This window comes from Neolamprologus multifasciatus, chromosome 7, assembly GCF_963576455.1.
Source record: "Neolamprologus multifasciatus chromosome 7, fNeoMul1.2, whole genome shotgun sequence".
NCBI classification, from domain to species: Eukaryota; Metazoa; Chordata; class Actinopteri; order Cichliformes; family Cichlidae; genus Neolamprologus; species Neolamprologus multifasciatus.
The window spans coordinates 67,490,787-67,513,741 of NC_140445.1; the positions used below are offsets into that span (position 1 = coordinate 67,490,787).

General features: G+C 41.4%; 1 protein-coding gene and 2 long non-coding RNA genes across 3 annotated transcripts in view; 1 reads left to right on the forward strand and 2 right to left on the reverse strand.

Annotated features, from left to right (window-relative positions):
- The window catches only part of siah1 (siah E3 ubiquitin protein ligase 1), a 33,252-nt gene extending 21,576 nt beyond the window's left edge, over window positions 1-11,676 (reverse strand). The window contains exon 1 of the mRNA XM_085164789.1: window positions 11,497-11,676. The gene's annotated coding sequence lies outside the window, so the exon portion shown is untranslated. The remainder of the gene's footprint in view (window positions 1-11,496) is intronic.
- Window positions 1-21,805, forward strand: part of LOC146515990 (uncharacterized) — a 101,961-nt gene extending 80,156 nt beyond the window's left edge. The window contains exons 2-3 of the long non-coding RNA XR_014874860.1: window positions 20,109-21,540; window positions 21,721-21,805. This is a non-coding gene — a long non-coding RNA (uncharacterized LOC146515990). The remainder of the gene's footprint in view (window positions 1-20,108; window positions 21,541-21,720) is intronic.
- On the reverse strand, window positions 18,856-21,088 carry LOC146515993 (uncharacterized). The gene is made up of 2 exons (XR_014874861.1): window positions 20,974-21,088; window positions 18,856-20,439 (listed from the first exon to the last, which is right to left on the reverse strand). It is a non-coding gene; the product is annotated as an uncharacterized LOC146515993 (long non-coding RNA).
- Window positions 21,806-22,955: the final 1,150 nt, after the last annotated feature.

Genomic DNA, 22,955 nt, shown 5'->3' on the forward strand with positions numbered 1-22,955 from the left:
AAACCACACAGTGTTACTGCTGCCCCAAACACAGGATCATGTTTCATCCTCCTGCTCACCCATTTGAGAAGAACAAGTTCATGAGGGTTGAGGTAAGCTGAAATGAAAGAACTGTGTCCAGAGAGGCAAACTGATCCTTAATAGCTGGTAAAATGAGTTCTCAGAGGAGATGGCACAACAGAGTGGCCAAGGCTGGAAAGAGAGATGAAAAAAAACAAAACAAAAATAGCAGGTCACTGATGTTTTCACTGCAATGCTTCGACACAAACCATCAGATTTGTTTTTTGTTAAAATTAAAACCTTGAAAATCAAGTCTGTAAGCAGTCTGTTGGTGTGTGGCCAGCCGGCCACTCCCTCGTTTCGGCCTAATCGGTCAATACAGGAACAGACAGCAAAGCAAGGCAGTTTAGCCAACTCACAGTAGAGTTTCTTCAACACTGGATAATTATCCTTTAGCAGGTTCCACCTTTGTTTCTCCTGGTGCCAAATTTTCAGGAACTGTTTGGCACTACACCACTGCAGCATCTAACAGGTACAAATGCATCCAACAACCACCTTCTGAAATTGTAGGTTTGCTGGGTCACACAGTCAAACAGGGGTGATTTTGATAGAAAAACAAATCCTGTCCAGTGTACTTCAGTTGGAAGGTAGAAAAAAAAAAAGTTTGATAGGAAAACGAAGCTCTGCTTTTTTGGTTTCCTAAGATGATAAGACTTGCGAGAGAAGGAAACAAAGAAAGTGTCCCAAATAAAGTCACTCCCTCACTGAGCGAAGTTCCCTCCGTCCCCACGAGTGTGGTTGGTGTCGCTGCTGCTGGGTGCGTTTGTGAGAAAGACAGAGAGCAAAGCTAAGCCGGCATCCAATGTCAGTCCAAACAGCAGCCTCGCTCACACCCTCCCCGCTCTCCCCTGACAACTCCCTACCCAAACACATAACCCTCTCTCCTCACACAGCTGACACTTGACAAATTTTATTTGCGCCTGAAAATATACAAACAGAAAGTATACAGACAGTGTATGTACACGTCTGTATACTTTCTTGCATTTTTGCCTGCCTCAAGCTTGCGTATTTCGCTCCCCTTCTTAGGTGGACATTCCTTCTCTCGCTCTCCCACTTGTGTTTCTTTCTCTCTGCCCCCTCCGTTCCAGCCTCTGTGGTTAAGAAAGTCTCAGATTTCAGCCTCATCTGGCTGCAGGCTGTACCACCAGCTGCCCTCACTGACACCATACCTCACTTTCTCACTGCCTTTTCTCTTCATTCTGTTCTATCGACTTTCCCCCTCACATTGCTTGCCACAGTGCAGCAGGTCTGTGCATAGCATTAAGCACTCAAACACTAAATCAGCAGATTCAAACAAAATGATGCTCTCTGTAGCTTAAACAAATCCAGGTCTGTTAGTCAATCTTCTCCTCCTACACACAGGACCATATTCTCTTTAAAAACACAAACACATGTGTATAACTGAGCCAACCAAGAAGAAAACTAAATATTACTGTGAGCTGCAATCTGTCAGCAGGAGAGAAAGTGATAGCTAGCTTAGTGCACAGGGAAACACCGACCCGGTTCACATGCAGCACTCGAGTGCATCTTGGTGATCTGATCTCATATGGACAGATCTAAACACAGATGTAACTGCCCCCAAACACGATGACTCACGGGCTCTGCTTCTGGCCACCATCGTGGCCGACAATAATGCCAGCAATGACGTAGAACGACTGCTGTACAGTGTGTGCTGTGCCTGCAAGTACTGCCAAAAGTGCACGTCTATTTTTGAACTGCAAAATAAATCAAATGATATTCGGGTTATGAAGAGATTCAAACTTTTAATACCTTTTTATAAAATGAACTCTGCTTACAAGAAGACAGCAAAAATGATGGAGGATGCTTCTGTGTCTGAAACCTGCGTTCTTTTTATATGTCCACCAACAGAGCAATAACTGCAATTGAAAAGAAACGTCCAGTCCTGTACAAGTCTGAGAAAACAGCCCTTGCACGTGCCCTCAGTAAAGACTTTCCTGATCAATCTCTGTGCTCAGCCTCTCAAAAGTCCATTTTGCATGTGTTTGGTCACTTAAGTTTCACAAAAGAGGATTATCCAGGGTACGCTCACTGTAACAATTTGTGACAAGTCTGAACCACATGCTTCTGGTTTCACAGTCACATCTACCTCTTGCCGTCCCTTTCCCAGCCTGTATGTGGACACTAAGCCCTTTCTTCTATACTCTGTGTGACAATGGCAGATAGAATTTAAGGGCACATCTTTGACAGGTCGTGCCTTTCACTTGATTTTTAAGTACTTGCATGGTAGTAAAACAAATCAGACTGTAAAAGGAAAGGACAGCATCATTTCATATGGAAATGTGGGCTTGTGCTTTACTCCATCCTGTCTTACAACCCCTCACCAAGGCATGCCTTTCACATCGCCAACTCACTGATCTTGTTTCTCTCAGTTCATTGATATGCTATTGGCATGACAAAATGCAAAAATCTGCACTACTGAAGGATGTTTAAGGTGTAAAGAGTTTCTCTCTCTTTCCATCCTCTCCTCTGTAGCCCCTGTGGATGTAGGCGATGACCTGTTTGGGTCGCCAGTGATGAACTGCTGCTTGGTCCAGATGGCTCATTGTTGTATATATTGCCCTTGCCCCTTTTAATAACACAATTTGGGCATTGGCTACTGTCACTAGCTCTGTTTTACAGCCCACATTGTGCATGCGTGTTACAGCGGTCTCTCTTTGTGCCTGTATTTCTTCTACTGCTGCCAAGTTTCTGACTGTATTCGGTTTATATTGTCTGGCAATAATGCAAACAGATGTGGCGTAACCACTGAGAAAAGATTACAGCAGAGGCAGTACGGTAGCATGCCCCATGTCTCGCTCGTGGTTTAGTCAGTATAGTCAAAAAAAAAGGGTGACTTTTTTTTGGGGGGGGGGGGGGGGGCAGACGAGAAAACTAACACTCAAGTGTGATCAGTTCAGTGACATACTCAACAATAGGTACACTACACTGATCATTATAGAGAGGGTTGGTGAATGAAAAGGAAAATGCCTGTAGGTCCTTTAAAAATGCACTTATTTGAATTTTAGGTCTCTGAAATTGTTTACAAGATATTTGAATCTGTCCTACAAGTTGCATTAATATTAGTCTTACTTCCATCTGGGTCTTGGGGAACAATATTAATCACTAAGACACATTTTTCGACATCGCAAACTATCAAAGGGCGTCTGTCTAGTAGAGGTGGGAATCACCATACATCCCACGATACGATATTATTGCAATTTTTTAAAATATTTTGCGATATTCAGATTCTGTACATAAAGTTAAACTTTATCAATATTCATTTTCTCTAATATCAAAGTCTCACACTCAGTCTTTCTCTCATTTCAGTTTGATTGTTGACAAACTGAACGGTTTGTATTACAGTCTAGTCCAACTTAACTGAATCAACCATCTGGTACAATTATAGCTATTCTGAACTATGCAGTTTATGAAAACTATGCAGCCCCTTCAGCAACTGAAGAATTTGAAAGTAAATTAAAACAAAACATGTCTTAAATTAAAATAAGTAAACTGTCATGTTTATTGCTGCCATAAAAAAGTTAAACACATTTGGACATGCTCTGAAGTCAGAGCACAAAAACCTTTTTTGTAACAAAATATCGATTTCTGCTGTCCCTGAATCTATACATTATTAGCAAACAAAATATCACGATACTACACAGTATCGATTTTTTCCCCAACCCCTACTGTCTAGTAGATAGCAATGTATTGTGAGGTAGTTCCGTCCCCTCCTGGGTTTTAAATGCACCTTAGAACACACATGCAACAACACTACATATGAGCGGGCAGAGGGAGGTTTGGAGTCTTCACACACCCTTCACACCACTCTGCGGCCTGTTGGAGCGGGAATCTGGGAGGAAGAGTTGGCCGTCCGATTAGGGTCTGGAATGTGGGGCCTCCTTGCTGCTGCCGCCGAGTCGAGGCGGTCTGCTTCTCCCCACCCCAGGGAAAAGGGTAACACCACCTGGGTCTGGGTGCAGTTTCCCCCTCCAGGGGCAAGGGTACCTAGACCTGGGGTATAGAGTATGCTTGGGGAGTATGATTGTGTGTACAGTCTCTTTGTGTCTGTCTCCACATTGGGTGAGTGGCTGGGGCTTGGTCACTCTGGCACAGCTGGCTGCCGGCGGAGCTCACGGGCACGTCACTGCAACCCCCCCTGGCTTCTGCTCCTCATCTGGGGCTCTCCTCAGCTCTTTCTGGGACAGTGGCACAGCTGCCCCTCTGTTGGTCTTCCTTGGTCTCTTGTGTTCTGAGGGCCTCTGGATGTCTGGAGTCTTGATCTCCTCCATACCTGCTTCATGCCCTGGAGGACGGGCTGTGGCCCCCCCCCCACACACACCCTCTTGCAGATCATTACATGAAGGAACCTTTTAAAAACAAGCGCGTCCATGCTCACACACACAAACTACACCCTTTTTGGCTCCTACCTCAAAGCACACTGTGCTGTCGATCTTACGTGCTGCACAATAATGTTTAATATATAGTATTTACTGTTATATTCACATAGATCATCATGATGTTGTTTATTATGTTGCTCTTTTGTTTTTTCCTTCTGCTTGTTTTCTCTATTTCCCCCCCCTTTCTCAACAGGTGATCCAGGTGATTGATAGATGTATTTTTTGTCTGCTTATTTTGTTGGTTTTTGTTTTTTGCCCTTTATCCCCGTCCCTCTTCCCCGCTGTTTCCCCCCCCCCCCTCTTCCTTTCTCCCTTTTCTTTTCCTCATTCAAATCTATCCCGCGTTTAGCAAGTGAAAATAAAATAAACATCAAATAGACCATTACGGCAAGGCTGGGATGGTCCATTTGGTAAAGTAAATCCGTTGGGCATCTTTCTTCGCCTTTAGACAATAATTCTGATGCAAAAGAGCCAAACGGGACAGGCAACAACAAAAAAAAAAAAGTATTATGAGGGATAACATGGCTACTACTTCAACTTATAACTTTAAAAACCCGTTTCTGCATACACTACTTTCATCTATGACAAGTGCAAAATCTGTGAGATCATGACACTGAAAGAACCTGGGGGGACCGTTTGTGGACATTCAGTCCTAGTTTTAAAACACATCTGAGTAGCAAACTGCACCAGCATCATTTTTACCTACAAAACAGTCTAAAACTGGAGTTTGTGTACAAAAAAAAAAAAGAAATTCAGACAAAAATGATATCACTGATGAACACGCAGAGCAAAGCAGGCAGTTGGCTAATGGTTCCTTTTAGCCTTTAACCAATGTTCACATAACTTAGTTGATTGTGTGTGCAATTGTTCTAAGATGCTCTCTTGCATAGGTGAACTAACAGCAGGCTGTCACTGTGCATTCCTCGGCTCTGATTTCAGAAAAAACAGATTTAAAGATTTGCACTTTGTTTACAAACATTGTATTGACTCTACTGAATGTAAAATTCTCAGGAGGTAAAACATTGGCAGACCAAAAGAAAACAGAAAAATGCCACCAAATACAAATTGAAATTAATTACACAGTAACATTAAGAAGACCCTCTTCATTACGATGCATTATACGTCAATGCAAAGGGTCAATCGTTGTTCAAAGTGCACCTCCGGACCAAATGTGTGTTTGGCATTTTGAAGGAGAAAGAATATCATGTTGCAACCACACAGCAAGGCACTTCCGCTTAAGTCTGTGAATGCTCACTAAAGAGACGACCTTTGGCATGTTATTTCGATCTTCATCTGCAAATTAAGTGCCACCTACTTCAAAGACAGGGCCAGTCTTAATATACATATTAAAGGACACAATGTTTAAATTAAAAAAAAAAAAAAAAAAACCTGAAGCACCACAAATAAACATGCAGGTGTTTCTATGCATTTACTGAGGCACCATGCATGATCCTACAGCTCCTATGCTAGAACTTTAAAGCAGGCTCAATTCTCATTCAATCAAGGTAACAGGTTGCATATATGCAGAAAACTGTAACTGCAACCATTATTATTATTATCATCATCAATCAACTACAGTTTGATTTCATAGTGCTACAGAAATGGAATAGACTGATTTCAAAATCCAGACCCAGTCAACAGTTGGCTCTTTTCCATAGCAGGAAAAACAACTTAGGAACAATGCAGCCTAGCAGCTTGTTACCATGGAGAAGCCACACAGAACAGGGATATCAAGGTGGAGGCAAAAACAACCACACAGACACACACTTACCCTATCTTGTGTGTTAGCGCCTAGTATAGAAATACACACACAGATAAAACAAGCAGGGACTCCCCTTGGCATTAGTAGCAGATCTAGAATTACCTCACTGTTAGTGAGCCGATGACTCACTGCTGTCTTTCTCACATTCACACACCGCCAGTATTAGGTTGGACAAAAACAGCTGTCATGCTGTCAATTTTTTCAACGCCGGCTGCTAAAGTTGTGCCAGCACAGTAAAAGATGCAACGATCTCCTAAAAAGTTCAGTCACAGATTCAGACTTGTCTTCACACACATCAACATAAAAATCACAGTTATTGTCAAATTCCACATGTAATTAGTCAACAAAAGGACAACTTGGTATACATCTCAAGTTCAGCCTTGCTGTAAGACTGTCAAAGATAAAAATATTTCTTAAAAATACATTTCTCGTCTCTTGTGTCATATTAGAGGTGGGCGATATAAACGATATATGATAGAAACTATATAAATTTGGCCAACGATAGAGATTTTGACTATATCGCTCTATCGCGATAGCGCATGTTGATGATGTCATCAAGCTGCGCCTGTTTTGGTCGAAAGCATCGCAGTGGCTAAAACCATTATCATCTGCAAATTATGGCGGGCGACAGTCACAGCAAAGAGATGAAGCACTTTTGAAATATGGGGAAAGCCAAAAACTGCGCTTTCTCCACTTCCGTAACATCGATTCATTAATGCTGAATTCTCTGGCAGCTGCTCTGTTCCCATGTTGTTGCAGTATATTAATAACTAACCTCGTATTGTGGATGAATGATCTCAGTTGTTCTCCTGACTGAAGTTTGGCCGTGTACCGAGCTAACTTCATGTTAACTTCTAAAATTTAATAAATTCTGTTTTCATGGATGCAAAATTTAATTGTTACACCCGATAAAGCAGCAACGCTGATGATTTAATTAAAGATGAAAGAATTTAGACAGTTTTTAACTCTTAGTGTTCGTTTGACTTTGGGACCTGAAGCTGACGGAGTTTTGGACCCTGATTGCTCTGTGAAGCTCCTCACTACGGCAGCCGTAATGCTCTGACGATCCATCAAGCAGTGCGGCTTACCAAAGTTGTACTAAAACATTTTTAACAGATTTCTGCAGCCAAAATCGGTTCGAGGTCAGTAAGCACAACCAGAATTCATACATAAGGCACACTCTCGATTTTTGAGAAAATTAAAGGATTGTAAGTGTGCCTTATAGTGTGGAAAACACGTTATACAGAAGAAAAGAATATATCGTGATATATATCGTTACCTTCAAATGCTTCAAATTATATTGCGATATGAATTTTAGGCGATATCGCCCAGCCCTATGTCATATGACACCACGCATGCATGCACAAGCACACAGGTAGTCAGGTGACAGCAGGAGCAGCAACAAAAGTAGACAGGCAGCTCAGATGGACCAAATGAATTTTGAATTTCAAATACAAGATGAGTCAGCTAAGCTTTCAAGAAAAAGGGTGGAATGTGATGCTAATTAAACCAACTGGCCAAGAACTAACAGCAAAAAGGGTCTACTGCTGGAAAGAGAAGAGACACATCAAATGCACACCACCGTTTGAGGTTCAAGCACAGTGATGAAACAAACCAGTGTTTCTCAAAAAGACGACACCATGGGGAACCAGGGTCAAGTCTTCCCAAGCACAGGAAGCATCATAACATAACACAGCTGACAACAGCATGAAAGCAAAATGAGGTCTGCACACACTTATGTCATTTGGGAAACACTGCAAGTAAAAGTACTGAGGTAAGGCAGTCAGCAGCAATTGACTTTTCAAGTAGGGCTGCACGATTTTGCATAAAATGAGAATCACAATTTTTTTGCTTAGAATCACGATTCTCTTTCTCAGTATAAATATTTATTGCGCTTATTAACTGCACATCAACTTCGTAACAGTTGAGACTGAACATAAAAACAATAAATAAACATAAAAAACAACAAATGTCTCACATTTTGCCGCAAAATGTTGCACTGCTTGAAATTGCGTCTCCACCGTTGCTCGACGCTGCGTGTATAGAGCAGGTAGTGCAACAATAGAAAAATAGTTGCGGGACGGCACTGTGTAGCATTTGTCTAGGGTGTTGATCATTTTCCTAAATCCCTCGTTTTGCACAGTGTTGATGGAGCCATATCTTTGGTCAGGTGATGAGTAATAGCCTCCGTAATTTCTTTGTGCCTGCGGGAGATCGACGGGTATAGGGAAGCGCTGTATAAGGTTCCCGTTATTGATGTTTGGGTGGTTGACCGGGACGGATTTTCTCCTGTCATTTTCTCGTCATCCCTGACGTGCTCTCCGTTGTTTTTTCCCTGACAATTTTAGCAGCCAGCTTCTGTATCACATGGTATAAGGCTCCGCCCTCGTCATTTGTTGAGCAGGAAGAGTGAGCGCTTGTTTTCATGCAGATTACGTCCCGGATCAAAATGCGATACAATCGTCGTCTTTTTTTTTTCTTTTTCTTTTTTAAATCGTTGTCATTTGGAAATGAGATCGCACATAAGTATGAATCAAGATCGCGATTTTCTAACGATTAATCGTGCAGCCCTACTTTCAAGTATACTGAGTGCAGGAACGTGCTGGCAAACATACCTGGGAGTGTTACCCGAGGAAAGTCTGTGGGAAACTAGAATTCGCAGTGAAGACAGGTTTAACCATCAGAACAAGCAGCATGTGCCCGTACAACACTGCCCGCGAGCACACATACGTGGTTACGTTATCCTCAGTTCAGAAGTCAAATACAAAAGACAACTGGCAGAATTAAAAAGGTAATCCTTTATGTTGAGCTGAAGCTGAGGGTTACACACAACGACAATCATCTTCATGTTTGATTACCCAACATATTGTGGTGGAAACCTGGCACTGCCGTGTCTAAGATGAGTACAATAAAACAAAGCACCAGCATCTGAGAAATTTCTGAGCCAACAAGCAGAACCCTCGCTGGGTAAGCTAAGACAATAGGCTGCAGGTTGTTTCCTTGGTCATCGAAAAAATAATCCCATAGAGTTAGTAGTCCTTTTCCTCAACAAGCGTGTGTGCATGCGAGGCGGGAGGGATTGGCCGGACATCCACTTCTGTCACCGTTTTAACAATGGCTGGTTGCTGCATAGTGGTCAAATGGTTCAGACATTTCCTGCCTTTAACTCCAAGTGCTATTCCACTGAGAGCAAATACTGCATTAGAGATTTGATAAAAGAAATATTTAACAACATTTTACGTTGGTCAGAATAAACAAACCCATTCCAGATGGAACCTCTTAAATACAGTCTGTAAAATGAAAGATGAAAAAGCAAGCTTTTATTTTCTTGCATTTTAATGAGCTTTGGGATTTCACAAGGATGAGTCTTTCCTATCAATGACATAAATCCTTTGATCTTGGCATCTGTCAGCTTTCATCCACATATGAAAACCACCCTGTGGGCTACATTACCAAGTGACTAAGCCTCTCTGAAAGCTATGGAAAACCCTTGGGTCAAAACAAGTTCATCTCTACTGCTGCATTACAGACAACCAACACTTAACTGTGGCAGTCAGCAGAAACCAAGAAGGATCATACATACACGTGTACATGATGTGTTTCTTTTCCCTGCCAAATGCAGTTAGATGGACTAAAGACAAGTTATAGCTGGACAAACTTTATCAACCAGTTAAAACAGCTGAGTGCATACATATGGGTGTGTAAGGTCTCTGAAAGAAAAAGGTTTACTCTGATTTTGTGGTCTGCAGCAAAATAAGCAAACTTTCAGTGTGTAAAAGAGTGTTTTTAAGGTACAATGCAGAACGTTTATCTAGCATCTAAGTGCAGCCCAATAACTGGTTTTCAAGGAGAGGGGAGATTAATTATAGTGAACTGAAATCAACCACATCCTGACAGAAGATATTTAAATACAAGTTGCAATTATTAAAACCTGCATTGCAATTCCAAATTCCAGTGGAACAGACTCCCACCTCCCAATCAATACCCTGCATCTCTCATGTTTATAACATGCTGAAAAGACCATATTTTTCCAATAATTTGCATCTCAAGATAATGAGACGCTACACCTGACCAGACCGACATCTGCCGTGTAATCTTACTGTAAAATCTCAAATACTGTTTCAAGCATGACACACAAGTCCAGCACTTCGGAGGTTGGAGGCCTGTTTAGAGAGTATTTAATTTGTCAAAAGCTGAAAGAATTAAACAGTCACATTGGGGGGTTTTTGTAATACAATCCCAGAGTTTTACAACTAGTGCATCCCTTTGTCTAGGTTCATTTAATTTGTACATTTATTTACGTTTTATTTGGTCTTACTCTGTGAGGAGCTATGGGCTGCACGTCTGTATGCAAAGTGCTACATAAACAGTGGTATGGCTTTATTATTTGATTGACCTCGGCTTAGATACAGCCTGAGCAGAGGTTTTGTAAAGTAGGGCACAACTGTGATCAATATGGAGGTTGCTTTTTTAAGCCAACTTCAGCGAAAGGTCATATTGTGATACCACTGTGCATCTGTCCACAGCCCTAATTCATAACTCATCTACAGGTGTCCACGTAAACGACTACGTGATCGCTCAACTACTGCTCATGCAATGCAAACTGCAGTGAACATGTAACAACGGCGATTAGAACCCTTTAATAAGCAATAACGACCAGGAGCTGACATTAGTCTTATAATAGACAAGTCAAACACGCCGACTCCGACTGTAACATTTACTTGGAGTAAACATTAGTCATCACTTCCTCTACAGCCGTTATGCCAGCAACAGTGCTACACAAAACAATGCCACGACGAATTTCTGTTGACCTGGTCTAACCTACTTTGAAAGCAAAATGGCCTTGTCTTTTCAAGGCAGACAACGGCGTATCCTAGCAAACAGTTTCCACTGCAGGCACACAAGGCCTCGTCTTGCCGTAAAGCAGTATCCCACAGCTTACTAGCTAGCTGAGTCGGTGAGTTTGTTAGCTTAGCTGGTGTGTGAACATGCTAAGAAACGGTACCCTTCCATTTCCCCCCACTCACACCAGTTAGTAAACGTTAACAACAACGTTTAGTCCCTACGCGTGTCAACCCGTTAACCACTGCAGGCAAGAGGCGTTTAAAAGATAAGCAAACAAGCCGGACAGTAGGCTAGCTAACCGCCAGCATTATTAGCACTGCGCTAACGAAGGAAGCTAGCGTCTGCTCTGCTAGTCAACGGGGCTGTTGTTTTCACCGACACACACTCCACTCGAAAATCTTCTGTTTCACTGTCTGCGGCACACCCGCTTACCTCGAAAGAATTATCCTTCAGTTCACCACGGAGAAACAGGTGAATGTGTGGCACCGGGACAGACACAGGCTCCCTCTCTGTCGTCGTTCTCTCGTTTGCTCGATGTACACATTGGCTCAGCTCCTGGAACAGAGACGAGACGGCAGGCGTTAAGTACCAGCCGCTCAGAGCGCGCACAGTTAAGTTAGCCACGGGAGCGCGCCTTGCACGAATTGCAGGTTGCTCGAAATGGTTCAATTTTATAATAATAACAATAATGCGAAAATAAATATACGCATATATGATTGCATCCCACACAATTTACTTCATATCTTTTAAAGCTGTTTCACAAAATGAAAATATTCTCACCGTTCACAAAGAATATTAACGCATGCTCACACTTGTACTATCTCCTTAAAATCAAGGCTCGTCTAGCAGGTTCTCATCTTAGTTTCACTTCATTATACTATTCGCCTGCATCTTGTATCTGTACTGGATTTGATCTCTTGCCTCTCCGCAATAATGTAAGTGAAGGAAACTGCACTTATGCTTAAACCAACAAGTCCCACAGATAATCCTTAGAAATTGGACATTTAAATCAGCAGTTTTAATGAAAAAAAAAAATAACAAAGGGTTTTAAAAAGAGACTTTGGACAGGTATAGCGAAGATTGAGGTCAATCTTGATGCTGGACACATGTAACTGGCTGGGATTAAGATTTAGAGGTCGTGTTGTTTCTTTCATAGCAATCTGGGCATAAGGGAAGCCATCACCACGCCCCCCCCCCCCCCCCCACACACACACACACACACACACACACGCAGCCATCTACCATCAGGAGGGATGAGGGGTAGGAGGGGGAGCTAAATAGTAATGTGAGGTGGGGGTGGGAGGAGCTGCTGCACAGGCTGGGATTACAGAGAGGGATTGGTTATGTAAGTGTGTTGTCCCAGTAGGCAAGCTGCAGCAGGAGCAAACAGTAGGCTGAGAGACACTCAGACAGCAAGAATAGTAAGAGAAACAGCAGACTTTTGTAAATATAATCCTGCTGTCCTCCTGTAAACAGTGGCTGTGAGCCTTCTACTGTAACCGGGCAGAGTGCAACACATTGTCTTTGTAAATACATGAAGTACACCATCATTGCATGCAGACAACTTCTCACATTTAGGGTATCACACGTGCATTTAAATATAACAGCTTACTTTGGACACATATACATCACATGCACACTTCTTCTCTAAACAAAAAACACAAAAGAGTATCTCTGCTTTTTTGGGTCAGTTACTGTAGAAACAGAACTCAAGAGAAAATACAGAGTACTGGAGAAATATAAAGAGGGTATGACATTTTTATAAAGACACAATAAAAGACAGTGGGATGTCAAATGTCTGAATTCGGTCAATTATAATGCACTGGAGGCACTCATTAAGCCCATTTCTTTATATTAATTAGAGGAATAGAGCAAGCAAATAAAAAGGAATGGAACTACAGAGAACACCAAGGAGAGGGAGAGGGGCTGGGGAAGGAAGACAAGAGGAAGTGGAGCAATCCAAACCCATGAGAATGTTAAGCTGTGCTGGTATGCTAGAGGAATTTGAATTTCTTGGTCGGACATAACAACATGCACAGTTTTTTTTTCCTTTAGCAAAGTGAGAAAGAGAAAAGGGTGGAGGGAAGACTCCAAAAAGAAATGTGGAAGGAAGAGATAGTTTGAAGAGGAGAAGGGAGGCAGAAAATAGAGTTTAAGAGAAAGGGAGGAAGGAAGTTGTGAGACAAGGATAATGGATGTAATGCAAATGGGAGAAGAGTATGGAGAAAGAGGATGGGAATGGAGGGGTATGTGGGAAAGGGGGGAGTGTTAAAAGAAATGAAGGAGAGGAAATGGGTGAGTGAGAGCTGGCAGAATCATCAGCACATTCCAGACATAATGTTGTTTGGCAGTAGATTGTTATGCTGAAATCAAAGCAAGTTAGTAGCTGTGCATTGGCCAAGATCCTCTCCGAAAAACTTGTTTGCTGCTGTCTGGAAGCCTGGTCAAGTGGAAAACCTTGACCAGGCTGGAGTTAAACTCCCATCCTCTAAATTCCAGCTCATGCTGGAATGAGCAAACTAGAAAGTGCAAGTACACTGCATATACTGGAAGCACGGATAGTGTTTGAAGCATTGTCTCTTTGATGCTGCTGCTACCCTCGTGCCACCTGTGGTACAAGAACTTTCTCTCTCATCTTCGTCTGAAGATTTAATTGTTTACAATATACCTTCCATGCCTGCTTGTCTAGTTAAACCCCTGAAAGGACATCTGGGAGAAATACACGTATTTGTTGGCTTGGCAGGACTTGGATAAGAAGATTAATACCAGTCTTCAATTCAATTCAATTTTATTTATATAGCGCCAAATCACAACAAATGTCACCTCAAGGCGCTTCATGTCGCCTCAAGGCGCTTCAATTAATCATTAATCATTAATACCAGTCTTATGTCTGTATGGTAAATGTGAAGGGGTGGTGGTTAGAGGTGATGTTGGTTCACAGCAAGGGCATTATAGGATTGAATCTGCCAGCCAGATGGGGCCTTCCTGTGTTGGAGTTTGTATGTTCTTCCTGTGAAAGGACTCGGGTTTCCTCCCACAATCCATAGGCATGCATGTTAGGTTGAGTAGTGATATAAAATTGGGCATAGATATGGATCATAGTGTAAATGAATGTAAAATGTTGAGCTAACAGCAGGCAAAAGTTAGCTGAATGTCAAAGGTTAATGTAAAACAAATTTGTGTGAAATTAATTCCCTTTTATTTTTCTTCAGTTTTCTTTAATTGTGATTTGTTAAATGTTTCATGTAGCGAGTCTTGTTTACTAATATTAAACTTAAGTAAGTATAAAAAAAATCCTCATGAGCTAAAAAAAGTCAGACTTCAAACTGCTCGAAACTCAATTTCAGGTATTTTTTTTTACTCTCAGCTCTGTGTGATGTCTTTACAGGAGGATAGACTTAATTTGGCCGTCTCAGGCACACACCTCTGCAGCCCTCAGCATCCCAACCCATGTGCTGGTTAAACTTTCTGTGGATTTGCTAAAGTTCAAAATGTATCATAAGAAATGTATGTTGCATGTGTATTGATAAGTGAACTGTGACACAGTGAATATTCTATTCTATTCTATTCTGAAATCCAACTGTTAAATTATGGTCTACGGGCAAAGATCAAAGCTCAGCTGCAGCACAAATAGCATTGTCTGAGTATTCATAACCATAACTACAGGGTTGTGCATGACATACTGAAGAACAAGAAGTGAGGCAATTAAGGACAGAGTCTGACTCAGAAAAACAAGGAAAGGAAAAACAGTAGCACAAACAGGATTATGCATTTGAATGACTTTATTAATGATAGAAAAACTACAAGTCTATAATGGAAACTTGTATTTCCCCATTTATTGTTCAAGATCACAGTATAAAGTACAATCACAGTCTGCGCCCACAAAGAGTTGGCTGCTTTTGTTAATGAAGCATCAGATAGTTTACCAGTTTGGTGACAAAATCAAATGTGAAAAACAAAATGCAATGCACGAGACGAGAAAAGATTTTACTTCATCAAGATGTTTTTTATTTTTTGTCCTCTTCTGCTTAACACTTGGCAGCAGTCGGCAGTTGTAGAAGCAGCCTACAGCCCTTTGACATTGTTTTAAAATAATATTACATTCCACCGGCTTATAGTTTCAGCATTTTTTAAACAGGTAAGTGGATTTGCTTATGCACAGGTCTGTTAAGGACCTCAGGCTGACACCTGGACTTTTGACTGGATCATTGCAACACCTTGATTCTTTTCTTTTTCAGCCATGGTGCTTTAGATTTACTGCTGTGCTTGGGATCATTGTCCTGTTACATGACCCAATTTCAGCGAAGCTTTAGCTGTTGGACAGATGGTCACACATTTGACTCTAGAATACTTCAGTATACAGAGTTCATGGACAATCCAATGACTGCAAGGTGCCACACCATGCTTGACAGCTGGTATGAGGTGTTTCTGTTGATAGGTTGTGTTTGGTTTTCTTCAAATGTGCTGCTGTGCATTTTGGCCACATATCTCCCCTTCAGTCCCGTCTGTCCAGGGGACATTGTTCCTGAAGTCTTGTAGTTTTTTTTAAGAGACAAGATCCTTCCAAATGAACAGTCAACCCATCCAAACGAGTCACACGGTCAGAAGACAATCAAACCTGTTTGAAATCCTGGTCGCCCCTCGTGAGGGTATCGCACTGTTGAAGCAATGCCATGAGCACTTAATGCAACCTCTCACACATGCATGTGCAAACACAGAAATGGAAGCGAAAAAGATGGAGTAGCATGGCAGTGCAGCATGTGATCTGGACTAAATCACATGCAATATAGCAAAGTTGATGGTGTGTGTCTGTGTGAGTGAAAGACAGAGAGGGAGAGCGAGACACAGATTTTGTGATATATATTAGCTATATAATATAAGTTTTGGTAAATGGTAAATGGCCTTTGTATAGCCCTTTACTGGTCCCTAAGGACCCCAAGGCGCTTTACACATCCAGTCATCCACCCATTCACACACTGGTGATGGCAGCTACCTGTAGCCACAGCTGCCCTGGGGCGCACTGACAGAAGCGAGGCTGCTGAACACTGGCGCCACCGGGCCCTCTGACCACCACCCGTTGCCTACTGGTGAAGTGTTGCCCAAGGACACAACGACCGAGACTATCCAAGCCGGGGCTCGAACCGGCAACCTTCCGATTACAAGGCGAACTCCCAAGTCTTGAGCCACGATTGCCCAACATTTGTAAGCACGGTGTGAGCACTCAGGTCGCATCAGAGCATCGGGTCGTATAATGTGGGAACATGCATCGTGACCTACAAACTTTAACCCCTGCGATTCAGTTGTACACTTTGAGCAAGAGCTAAATAACACAATTAAAAAAGATCGCACAGTGTATACCCAAATTTAGAAAGAAAAGAAATACCCAATTAAAACGAACTTCTAGAGTGTAGAATTTGTTGTGTTTCAATTGCTAAAAATTCACTGGGGGATAAAAATATTTGTTGTTTCCTGTAATCTAAAGTTCCTCAACCGTCAGGTGAAAATCATCATGGATTACTGGGAAATTGCTGGGCAACAGCCAAATATTTTACATGAAAAGACCTCTTGTGGCAACAAGAGTCACCCCTCATCCCAAATTAGATTGGCGGGCTTGTGGGGAATTGTCTTGTTGCTATTTTGGGGGCTAAAACATACTTTTATAGTAGAAACACTGGCATTTTCCACCGCAGTCAAGGAATAATTTCTGGGCAGGCTGTCATTGCTGGCAAGTCACCTGAAACGCAAGCCCCATGAATTTGCATAATGACAACCAGGTTGCAAGAAGTATGTGTGTTGCTTATGTAATGTGGCACCTGGCCTGTGTTCCACGACTCTTACTTGTGTCTGTGGGAAGTGGGCCAGACTAATTAACAAATAAAATAAGAGACACACTGATAATATGCATCTACATGAAGCAGCGTTGACTTTCAGTAAGTAACCTGGCCTGATCCATCCATCACATCTTATAAATCTCATCTCAGCATGGGTGTATTGTATTCGCTCTTCTATGTGTGTATATAAGGCCAGGACATTATTTTGGGTAAACAATGAAATCACATGCCTGGGGTGTTTACCCAAGACCACGTGTCTGCTCAGCTGGGACCAGGTTGAAGCCAAAAACATTTGCATGAAACCAAAGTGATGGAACAAAATGTTCTGTACATGGTAAATTTAACCTTTAACCAAATATGCAACTATGATCTTTAATGTTTGCAAGGCTTTTCCCTTTCAGCCCTGGTTCATCAGAGCAGGGTGGAGCTCCTACTCTACAGGTGTTTAAAAAAAGGTTGAAGGGTTCACTGCCTGAACAGGTGCAACAAACCTACAGTGTTGGGGAGTAACGGAATACATGTGCCGCCGTTACGTATTTAAAATACAAAATATGAGTAACTGTATTCCGTTACAGTTACCGTTTAAAAAGGTGGTATTTAGAATACAGTTACTTTGTTGAAATAAATGGATTACACGGCGGTACTTCCCTGTTTCATATTGTGGCGGGTCAGGACTGTTTGGGTTTTGTTTGACAGCTACGTTCTGTTGTTCCAGGCGGCAGCGTTACGGTTGCCATGGTTACAGGGTGACGCTCTCTCTCTCTGCGTGTTTCCTGGGCGAGAGAGCGCCTTTTGTTGTTGTTGTTGTGCTAAGCTAACAGGCAGAATGCTACAGGTATAGCTCTAAAGAATGTAGCATCATAGGCAGTGTAGTCCATGCTGCAGGGAGAATGGACTGCCATACCCGTTATGTGTCTGTGAGTGAGGGAGGGAGAAAAAGGAAAAGTACGAGCTGTCATCGAGCAGAAACGGGAGCTGGAAGCATGTAAATATAATAATAACCACTGCAGCCAAGAAGAGTGCCTGACGAGCCCAGTTGTAAGTAAGCTATTAAGACTCGACTGTACACCGTGTTCGCGTTTTCCTCCAAAAACAATACGTTCCGTTGGAGCAGCCTTTCAACGCCTCTCTCTGTCTCTCGCTAGCAAAGTTGACCCAGACAACAAAGTAAAGCTAGTTTTCAGCTACGAGCCCGACACAGAACCCACCGTATTAGCCAGAGGTCCCTTTACTACGGTTCGGAGCCGCGAACCTTCAGTAACAGTAATAAATCACAGCAATAGTACATTCATGTAGTTGTAAACAGCATGATAATATATTAAGTAATCCAAAGTATTCAGAATACGTTACTCTCATTGAGTAACGTAACGGAATACGTTACAGAATACATTTTGGGGCATGTAATCTGTATTCTGTAATGGAATACATTTTAAAAGTAACCTTCCCAACACTGCAAACCTAAAAGGAGAGGAAGGGACATGGCACTTTAATGCATTTTTTTTATTTAAAGAGAAACTCTCCCTTTCAGTATAGAAAGGAAAAAAATGAATGTATTTAAAAAATGAATGAGACTTGCTGTTTTCTCAATTACTATATTTGTGTAGTATCCCCCCCACAAAGTCTTCACTGTTTGTATGAGAAAAGTTGAATTCTGTGTTAGACATGTAATTTTGGTTTAAGGCGATAAAGAAATGTTTTGGTATTAATCTGCACTCTGCTTATACTTTTACACTGTTTTAACTGTACCGAAGGAAAATATTGGCCTGTCTCAAACAGTTTCTTTCTTTTTCAATATATATAAGTATATATCAGTATATACTTTGATATATAAACATTGATTATCTAGTGCTGGAAAACATTGGGTACTGGTTCATGTGGGTTAATATTTGACGTAAAGTAATATCCACCTAAAGATTGTTGCACCTCCTATGGCAATGTCATCTTCTACAGGATAAAGCGCTCCAACCCACTGTATGAACTGCTAAGCATCCATGGGTTCCACTAGAAAGTATCCCCACCATGCAAACCACCCAAAGGATCCTGGTGCCAGACACCAGAGGACACCCTAAGACGTCCTGTGTTTATGCCCCGGTCTGTCAGATCTGCTTTGGTGACTTGAGGTGGAAGCTATGCAAAATGAGGCATTTGTTTTTAAAATTTGTGTGTGATTAGCATAATTACATACAGCCTGGGCTTGGACAAAAATAAAAACAAACTAAACCCTGTATACTATGGAACGCCAGGACTGCCATAATGAATCAATTAAATACACCATTAAATAATTAATTAAATGTGGCAATAATTAATTACATTTGAAAATAATTAATTACATAAATATTTACGACACATGTAATTTATTAATTATTGACACATTTAATTAATTATGGACATATTTAATTAATTAATGACACATTTAATTAATTATTGCCACATTTAAATAATTATTTAATGGTGTATTTAATTAATTCATTTTGGCACAGTTGACTCCTTCAGGTCTCACCATGAAATAATTTTATCTGTCAACCTCACCCATCAAACTCAGGGGGCGGGGTTAACGCTGATCGAGTCAAAACCATTGCTTTGGCCTGGTGGCCATTGTTTTTAGCACACAACAACCAGCATGTTTGTGTGTTACCAAATACCGTTTTAATATTTTTTTAGCCGAGAATGTAGTGGTTTAATCTTCATGTGTCTGGTCAGTTTGTCAAGATACAGCCTCTTTGCAAAAGTGCTTCGATGATTTTGGAGATGTCTGCCCAGTCTCACAGCAAAGCAGTGCCTGCGAGGCGAACGGGAACACACCCGTTCGCCTCGCAGGCAATCGAGCTGTTATTACCACCGACAAAGCTCAGGCCCCGGTACACAGCTGTAATAACCCCCGCTGACACTGACTTCTTTTACTGAGATTATATTTATCGGGGTTTTATTTCCTGATGTTCTTATGTGTCCTACGTGTTTCACTCGCCAATTCTGAATTATAACTAACATTAAAAACATGTTTAAGGAGGAGAGAGAGCAAATATATTCGATTAACAGCTGATCTTTGGGTTTTTGTTCAGTAATCAATGTGACCTGCGTATAAACGCATAAAAGAAATAACGTTGGTGTTTCCATCATGTAGTAACTGCTGGCTTTAACTGTACAAAGGTTGTTCAACACTATGAAACACTGCGGTCAAGTGAGCCCTCACTTACGAAGTCACAGTCAAGCTAGCCGCACCGCCAGCCGCACCGAAAATGTTGTTGCACTACTCTTACGCATATTACGGTATCGGTGCCGACTGGCTTAGAAACGCAGTCTTTTGTGTCCTGACACTATTTTGCTTCACAATCCACTCCCAGTTTTGGTTCATCTCCACTTTTCCCCCTGTAATTCACAGCCCAAATTACTGTATGATTCAGAGAAAATTAACAATAAAATTTACACAATTTACTCTACTGTACTTTTAATGTCCTCATCTTTGACCTCAGATTACAGGAAAACTATAAGAGGTGACGCAGATATCTCACTGGATTCTGAATCTAGGCCATCTCCACTCTGCACCCTGTCATCCACAGCAAAAATTACTGTACGGTTTTTGAGAAAATTGATAGTAAAATCTTCCCATTTTGCTTTACTGTACTCTACATATTGACATCTTTGACCTCAGATTACAGGAAAACTGTAAGAGGTGACGGAGATATTTCACTGGATTCTGACTCTGGGTGACCCCCACTCTTCGCCCTGTCATCCACAGCAAAAATTACTGTATGGTTTTCCAGAAAATTGATAGTAAACTTCACACAATTTACTGTACTGTACTCTACATATTGACATCTTTGACCTCAGATTACAGGAAAACTGTAAGAGGTGACGCAGATATTTCACTGGATTCTGACTCTGGGTGACCCCCACTCTTCACCCTGTCATCCACAGCAAAAATTACTGTACGGTTTTCCTGAAAATTGATAGTAAACTTTGCACAATTTACTCTACTGTACTCTACATATTCTCATCTTTGACCTCAGATTACAGGAAAACTGTAAGAGGATATTTTCACTGGATTATGAATCTAGGCCATCTCCACTGGCCTAGAGACCTGTGATACTTCTTGCAGGCCTTTCAGACTGATCTGGTAAGAGCATTTGGTAATCGGGCCTACAACAGGCCTGTCATGTTCATGTGTGATGGATCCCTGGTACTCCTCCGATCCATTTCCATGACATTCTGCAGAACAAGTCTAGAGGATCTGCTGCAGAAGTACTATGTCTTACTGAGTGGCCAGCAATTCAACATTCCCATTCTTCATCGATGTTTGAGCCATGTCATGAAAAATGCCAAGGACCTTTGTAAAATAACATTTATATCAATAATTAAAAAAGAATACAAGATTTGTAATGTAAAGGTCCTACTAACAGTGATTTCATTCATTCATTTTCCCAGCATTCCAGAGAACTACAGGCTTGGAATGCATGTGTTTGGGCTCCTTGCATGCTGTGATAACTTAACAGACATGGATGATGTTGTCCATAGTGCAGCAATAGTGTTTTGCAGTCCTTGTAGTGGAAGGAACGTAACCAAACACTACAACAACTTGAAAATCCTTATGCAAAAACGGGGGACCCTGGATTTGGATGAAAAGACTGTGATTGCTGAAGATTACAAGGTTAGCTAAGATTTATTTTTTAAGTAACCATATTAATAACTTTTTTACTTGTGTCTGTTGCAAATGAATTAATTCACATTATTTTAAAAATATATATTTTAAACCACAATAACATTTTACATAATTAATTTTTCTTTGGTTTGATAACTTGCTGAATACAGATATATATCTGTTTTACAGACTGATGTTCAGAATGCCCCCTTGAAGACCCATTTCCAGGCAATTGTTGACAATGCAACACTGGACTTTGAGGGCGAAAGAAACATCTTTCATGCACCCAATTTTGGCTGCGGATCACAGGGTGAAGAGTGGGGGTCACCCAGAGTCAGAATCCAGTGAAATATCTGCATCACCTCTTACAGTTTTCCTGTAATCTGAGGTCAAAGATGTCAATATGTAGAGTACAGTAAAGCAAAATGGGAAGATTTTACTATCAATTTTCTCAAAAACAGTACAGTAATTTTTGCTGTGGATGACAGGGTGAAGAGTGGGGGTCACCCAGAGTCAGAATCCAGTGAGATATCTGCGTCACCTCTTACAGTTTTCCTGTAATCTGAGGTCAAAGATGAGAATATATAGAGTACAGTAGAGTAAATTGTGTAAATTTTATTGTTAATTTTCTCTGAAGCATACAGTAATTTGGGCTGTGAATCACAGGGGGAAAAGTGGAGATACAATAAAACTGGGAGTGGATTGTGAAGTAAAATAGTGCCAGGACACAAAAGACTTCGTTTCTAAACCGGGCTTCACCCATACCGTAATATGCATAAGAGTAGTGCAACCACATTTTCGGTGCGGCTGGCGGTGCGGCTAGCTTGACTGTGACTTCGTAAGTGAGGGCTAACTTGACCGCAGTTATGAAACACATACAGACTTCATGATGTTCGGCTAATATTTTTATTGTGAATATTAATCATGGGGGTAAATGGCCCTGTACACCACAGAGCGAGGTCAGCATGTCCACGATATCTTCAGTTCTATGAGTTAACAGTTTCCCAGCTGACTTATCTAACTGTCATCTACGAATATGTCACGGCTCATATCTATATAATTTGACAGAAAATCATCCTCATTACTGCCAACTATTCCAGAGACGTAAAAATCTACAGCATAAAGAACACAAAAATATAGCAGTCTAACGCAACACTGTAACAGAGATGAACCGTCAGTTTGTCGCAGATCAAAGTGGAATGAAAGTGATTGGTTGAACAGGTGTGATCTGTGTTTTCTGCATTTTCATCAGCGTAAGAGACTCAGCAGATTAGAATAACAGTTATACATTTAATAAATGACCAAATGAATACACGCAAGAAACGAGCAAACCTGTTCAGACAGTTTGAGTTTGTGTTCCCTCAGCTGCAGACTCGCTGCTGTTTAAATGTCTGAGAGGAAGATTAGATATAAACAAACGTCAA